We start from the raw sequence: 7,278 nt of genomic DNA on the forward strand, positions 1-7,278 counted from the left end.
TGCACTTTGGCCGCCGAGAGTACCTGGAACCCGGAAGCTCTGTTCTACATGTTCCTGCATGGATTATCGGAGGTGGTTAAAGACTAGATCGCAGCCTGGGAGCTTCCCATGGATCTCGACTCTCTCATAGCCTTAACCATACGGATCGATGGGCTGCTACGGGAACATTGGAGGGAGAGGAGGTCTGCTCCCGGTCACACTCGCTCATCCACTGTGCCGACCTCACCTCCGAGGAATCTGAGAAGTCCCCGGGAGAATCCGATGTCACCCGAGTACCCTTGGGAATAACAAAGGTGCTTTCGACTCACTTCCTCCGGAGCCCATTTAACTGTGCAGAGCCAGATTGTCTCCTGCTGAACACTTACGCAGACTGAACACCAAGAGCTGTCTGTACTGTGGACAGCAGGACATATCAATCTATCTATTGGCGCTCTATTGGCAGAGTCACTCACAATATGTTTCCCATTAACATGAAAGTGTCAGGTAATCACAGTGAGTCTATGCAGTTCCTGCTCATTGAATCCCCTCACGCACCCGTAGTTTGGGGGTTTTCATGGCTCCAGAGGCACAATCCTCTGATCGACTGGGCCACTGGTCTGAAGTCGGCGCAGCCTGCCCCGGGACGTCTTCCTCGGATCTCTCCGCCATTCCCGCAGAGTACCAGGACCTCAGGAGGTTTTGACAAGGCCCACACACCATCTCACCCTCCGCATTGACCCTACGGCTGCGCTGGACCTTCTCCGGAAGCGACACATTCCCTGTCGGGTCCAAGAGACCAAGACCATGGAAAATATACATTGAGGACTCTCTTGCTGCAGGGTATTCGTCCATCTGCCTCCCCCGTTGGCGCAGGTTCTTCTTTGTGGAGTAGGACAAAACCCTGCGCCTGTGTATCGACCTCCTGGGCCTGAATGACATCATGGTTAAAAAAGCGTTACCCTCTACCACTCATCTCCTTGGCACCGAGCCTCTCCAGAGGCAAATATTTCTCAAAGTTGGACCTTGGTGCCTACCATCTGGTTCCAGACACAGGAAGGAGACAGATAGGAGACAGCTTTAAACATGGCTAGCAGGCACCACGAGTACCTTGTTATGCCATTCAGATTGATCAATGCTCCACACAGTTGTCTAGGCCCTAGTCAACAATATGCTCCATGACATGTTGAACCGGTTCGTATTTGTCTACCTTGACGACATCCTTGTTTTTCCCGGTCAGTTCAAGAACTCGTCCACGTAGACAGGTCCTTCAGCATCTTCTGGAGAACCAGCTTTTTATTAAAGCTGAAAATTATGAATTTCATCACTCCACCATCTACTTCCTAGGGTAAGACATTGCTGCTGGAAATATTAAGATGGACTCTGACAGGAGAATGCCGGTGGTGGATGGTCTCAATCCACCTCGAGTGCAACTGAAATGTTTCCTGTGGTTTGCTCATTTCTACCGCCGCTACTCCCGGGTTACAGCACCTTAGCTTCCGTGATGGAGGTTGACACCTCGGACGCCGGAGTGGGGGCCGCCCTGTCCCAGCGTTCTGCCCAGGACCAAAAGCTGCATCCCTGCGCCTTTCCTTTCCCATTGTCTTAACCCCGCTGAGAGAAACTACGACGTGGGAAATCGAGAACTACTTGCGTCAAAATGGTGTTGGAGGAGTGGAGGCTCTAGGCAAGCTCGATGGGCCCTGCTATTATGGGTAATTTTCCAATACATGTATTGTGAAATCTAAAGTAGTAAACAGAATCATTATGGGTTTAAGGGAAGCTAATACATAATCTTATAATTATCCTCACACATGCACCTGCATTATGTTTATATGTGTTATTTTGTATCATTACTATGGTCACGCCCATCAATAATATCTACGTCCTGGAGTGTGTACTAATAAGAGGAGGGGAAACCAAGTAATGATGTGGGGCTTAGACACTAGAAGCAAGACTAGAAACAATAGTGGCAGAAACCAAAAGGTTTTGGTCATTTACATAAAGAGGCGTGACTATGCACATTATGTGTCAAACTGAATCAGATATAAAGAGATCCGAGTCTGAGACCGGCAGTTGCCCGCGGACCAGCTCCGGCTTGTTACTTTGTGAAAATAAAGCCTATTCTGAACTTACAAACTCCCGTGTTTAAGATATATTTAAGAACTATTTTACTACACTATTCACTCAGTTCAAACTGTACCATCTCCTACCGGTCCGGATCCAAGAATGGAAGCCGCATGCGCTCTCACGCCTCTATAGCCCCGCTGCTACACCGTTGGACCCAGAGACCACCCTCCCTACCTCTTTGTCCAGCGGCTGCACTCATCTGGGGTATAGAGAACCAGGTCCGTGAGCAGCGCTTCCCCTGGGTGGGTGGGGGCTAACCGGATGTTTGTCCTGGACTCTGCCCTGTTCCCCGGTCCTGGAATGGGCTCGTTCCTCCAGACTTGCCTGCCATCCTGGCTCCTGTAGGACCCTGGCCTCGCATGACAACGTTTTTGGTGGCCCACCATAGTTCTTGATGTCTCCGTGTTCATTTTTCGGCCAGCACTGTGCTCAGAATAAGACTGCAGCAAGCTCCGTCTGCCACCTGTTCCTCAATGCCCCTGGTCTTTATATATCCCTGGACTTCGTTACTGGTCTCCCTCCATCAGATAGCAACACCACCCCTCTTCTCAAGACCACCACCAGGTGGACTGCCACCGGACCTCTGCACTCCGCTAGTCTCGGGCAGAGGCTATGGCTGTGCATTCGGGATCTGCTCCTCCGGGTGGATTCCCCATAAACTTTCCCTCATTTTATCTGCCTTTTCCAAATCTAAGATTCTTAGCCCCTCTGCTGTTCGTCCTCTGTTGCCCCGCACTCGTATACATCCCAACTTTCACATATCTAGGATTAAACTGTTTTACAGCCCTTGTCTCTGATTTCTGTTGGTCTGTTGCCATTTCATCTTGTTTCATTTTGGTTCTGATCTTTCTGCCTGCCCTGATCATGCCTGCCGCTCTGTACCTGCCTGATTCTGACCTGGTTTATAAACCTCTGCCTGCCCTGACCCTGAGCTGTCTTCCGTCCTGTACATGTCGGACCTGGTTACAAACCTCTGCCTGTCCTTTGCCTGCCCCTGTGTTATAATAAATTGAGAACTAAACCATCCACCTCCTGTGTCTGCATCTGGGTCAAAACCTTTTTTTTCTTTGTCATTATGGGGTATTGTGTATAGATTGTTGAGGGGAATAAGGCTGCAATGTAACACAACGTGGAAAAAGTCAAGGGGTCCAAATACATTCCCGAGTGCACTGTATTTCCTGTTGGACACACTCTTAATAATGTAATACATTTACACACTTATCATAAATGTTTTTATTAGCTAGAATTTCAAGTGGTGACAATATCACAGACACTATCAAGAATGCAATATCATCTTGATAGGGTTTATTAAGCATATATTTTCCCAAATTACACAAGCCACTGATTCATTTTACAAATGTTTAAAAATTTAGGTTTTGGAGCAAATCTCTGGCTTGGATTGCAGAATAGATATTATTTTTCAGATATCTGTACTGCCTTATCTTCTGTTACTTGTTTACTTTGAGTAGCAACGTCAAATGTTGTTTTAGGCTTGTGATCTTTTCCCTGGTCATCGACCCAGATCTCTCCTGACTTGGCATACTTGATGGCTTTGTTAGCGGTGATGATGAAGGATCTAGGCTGTTCAATGAAATTAACCGCCTTGTAGTTTTGGAAGAGATATTCATTGTCGGTTTTTCCAGTGACAAACATGACCTCGAAGGCAGGGCAGTCGATGTAGTCTCTCGCTGGGATGAATTGGATGGAAACGTCTTTACTGCGAGCGAAGTTCAGCGTTGATGCTGTTGTAGCTTTGGCATGGATGTCCATGAGCCCTACACAGATTTCTCCACCAATGTCAACATGGGTGTCTTGGAGTTCCAACTTTGACTTTTTGCAGAAAATCTTAATGTTGTCGTCTGTTGCATTGGCAATGTGAGTACCTGTATTTCCCATTGCTGCAGCTGTGAGAAACATAATAATTATTTGATGAACAGTACACTAACAAAAATGTTATTGTTGTGATCTGTGAACTGACACTTTTAAACCACTGTAATCAAGTATAAAAAGCAGATATGCATAGAGAGGGAAAATGGGACAGAGGATTAATAAAGATAACACATCTGGATGAATTGGACAATTAGAAGAAGACTACTCACCTGGTTGGATTCAAAATCAAGGCGATGAACTGAAGAGGGGTTTCAGAGTGTGATTCAGGAGCAATACCTCTATCTAGACACATCACTGGGTTTATATAGATCACATTCTTCCTCTTTACTCTTTTCTATCAGATTCTGAGAAACAAGAAGTCTGGTTATGTCCTGATAAGAATTAAATGTCTGCTGTTCTTCATCATCATTTGACTCTGTGATGAAAACAAGTTGTTGCCAAAGTTTCAGAACTTGACTGCTGTACATTAGGGTTACAAATTAAATCTAACTATCATTAGTTGTTGTTACCTATGTGGGCTGGTCCATTTGAGATAAAACATACATTTGGAAGTTGAAATAATTTTATATTATAAGGTGTGAGTGAAATTTGACATTTATCTGAGTTGACTAAGGTTTGACAACTGAGCAGTTATTTTCAGTTGTGGGCAGTTGGACAATGACTTTTTTTGTCAAGTGACTGCAAGACTTGCAGCATACACAATGGTTAGATGATAAATTGTCTTTGAAGCAACTAAAAGTCCAACTATTATTTTTTTTGGGGGGGTCTTGTTTCTCATATTAAATTAAGTAAAAGGGAGATTCAGCAACACTTGGAGGAAAAAATGGAATTAAATAAAAAAGAACCAACGCGCATTGACCCTCTTCCTCATATTACATTGAGAAAAGACTTGTACAAGACATCTTCCTACCCATATTTGACTATGGTAATGCAATGTATTGTAGTCACATCCCAAATTATTGGCACCTTTGATAAAGGTAAGAAAAAAAATACTGTATAAAATAGATAATGCAAATACTGATCTTTACACAAAAACAAGATACACTTGCCTGGTAGAGGACCCAAATCTATCACTGTTTCAGTGGTTTTAATTGTTACCATAATAGTGTGCAATTGGTATATTTGTTCATTTTCTGAGTTCTTTGATGACGGATGGATTTTACATGTTGATAAGGGAATTATGTTTAAAGGTAAAGAATTCCACCCTGAAGTGCAATTATGACATTATGTAACATATATAAAGAATAATTAGACAAATGTAACTATTAGTAATTATTAGATTCTGTAACATGTATAATGAATTAGAATGATGAACTTCAGTCTAATAAGGTTTGGTCGAGACAAGTAGAAATGTGTGTGTGTGTGTGACTAAGAAAATAGCGAGAACAATTAAACTGTGTATGACCTGGCTAGAACTCTCAGAAATTTGACGTGTACCATTTTTATATCCCAGTGAAACAGAAAGCCATGAAAGGCCACAATACAGTTCCTTAAACTGAGATTAATTTTAAAAAGTAGAATGTTAATGCAGAGTACATTTTTGTTAATTGTATTTATAAGAATCATTAGGGTTGACAAATCATTTTGACACCTGTTTTTTTTTGCTTGTTAAATAAAGCTTTTCTCTGAGCAATTGTTACACTATAAAATAGAATTTCACAACAAAATTGCATACAAAACGACTATAGCTCCGTTTTTTTTGCTCATCTTTATCATGGGTGCCAATAATTTCAGATGTGACTGTATGTATGCATGCTGCTACCTCCACATTATGTGTTCAATCTTGACGTTGTTTATCATGTGCTCTTTTATTGCTAATGTTATGTCTCTACCCACCATTGTGTCACATGCCAGAGTATATTGGACCTCACTAAACCACAAGAAGTTTACAGCACTGGTATCTGGCACCATCAGAAATTCCTCCATATCGCCCTTCCTTATAAAATTTAGCATCTAGTTCAAGGAATTGGATACTTTTCAAAATTTCATATCCATGCACAGACATTGGAAAACCAGTGTTTGTTTTACGGCCTATGGTCCTGGGGTTTGAAGTGAAAAATTATTCTTTAGTTGTTAATTTTCTTTAATTCTAAAGGTACAACCTCGATTCAGGCAATGTCTTCAGAACTGAAGAAGTGGTTTGGAAGTGTGGCTCAGGAGCAATACCTACCTAGACAATCACTTGGTTTATATAGAACAATGGCGCTGAGCAGATGGCTACCTGTTTTATGGGCCTCCCAACCAACGCTATGGTGTGTGTTTTTTTTTCAATGTATTTAAACATAAATGCTTTATGCCACTGTCTCTTATGACTTAAAAGAGCTTCTGGATATCAGGACAATGATTACTCACCTCGTACTGGGCAAAGATTTTTCTTTAACGAGTCAGACGCAGTTGATTTATTTCAGACACCCGACAAGGCCCAAATCCCCATCATCGCATGAGAAAGAGAGATATCCGCGACGTAGGTCGGGGTGCCTTGTAAGGAACTGACTGGCGAATGGGTAATCTGCCTCTACCATCAGTCCTATTAGCCAACGTACAACCATTGGATAATGAAATAGATTGTTTTATTGTATCACGTGAGATGATCTCACAACAGGACATAAAAAAAACTGTAATATGTTATGTTCCACCGAGTCGTGGCTGAACTACGACATGGATAATATACAACTGCCGATGTTTACTCTACATCGGCAAGATAGAACAGCTGCCTCCAGTAAGACAAGGGGTGGCGGTCTTTGTAAATTTGTAGGCCACACTATTTACCTAGATAGTTTTCATCTATATATTTTGTAGCTGTCTATTTACCCCAACAAACCGATGCTGTCACTAAGACTGCACTCAATGAGCTGTATAAGGCCATAAGCAAACAAGAAAATGCTCATCCAGTGGCAGTGCTCCAAGTGCCCGGGGACTTAAATGCAGGGAAACTTAAAATCCTTTTTACCTTATTTCTACCAGCATGTTAAATGTGCAACCAGAAGAAAGAAAAAACTCCAGACCACCTTTACTCCACACACAGAAGTGTACAAAGCTCTTCCTCGCCCTCCATTTGGCCGATCTGACCATAATTCTATTCTCCTGATTCCTGCTTACAAGCAAAAACTAAAGCAGGAAGCACCAGTGACTCGTCAATAAATAAGGGACAGATGACGAGATGCTAAGCTACAGAACTGTTTTGCAAGCACAGACTGGAATATGTTCCGGGATTCTTCCGATGGCATTGAGGAGTACACCACATCCGTCACTGGCTTCATCAATAAGTGCATCGATGACGCC

The 7,278-nt window shown here is 42.9% G+C and overlaps 1 long non-coding RNA gene across 1 annotated transcript; it reads right to left on the reverse strand.

The window, feature by feature from the left end:
* Positions 1 to 3,324: 3,324 nt before the first annotated feature.
* On the reverse strand, positions 3,325 to 4,259 carry LOC135536824 (uncharacterized). The gene is made up of 2 exons (XR_010455070.1): positions 4,206 to 4,259; positions 3,325 to 4,010 (listed from the first exon to the last, which is right to left on the reverse strand). It is a non-coding gene; the product is annotated as an uncharacterized LOC135536824 (long non-coding RNA).
* Positions 4,260 to 7,278: the final 3,019 nt, after the last annotated feature.

This window comes from Oncorhynchus masou, unplaced genomic scaffold (genome assembly GCF_036934945.1).
Source record: "Oncorhynchus masou masou isolate Uvic2021 unplaced genomic scaffold, UVic_Omas_1.1 unplaced_scaffold_6676, whole genome shotgun sequence".
In the NCBI taxonomy this organism is placed as follows: Eukaryota; Metazoa; Chordata; class Actinopteri; order Salmoniformes; family Salmonidae; genus Oncorhynchus; species Oncorhynchus masou.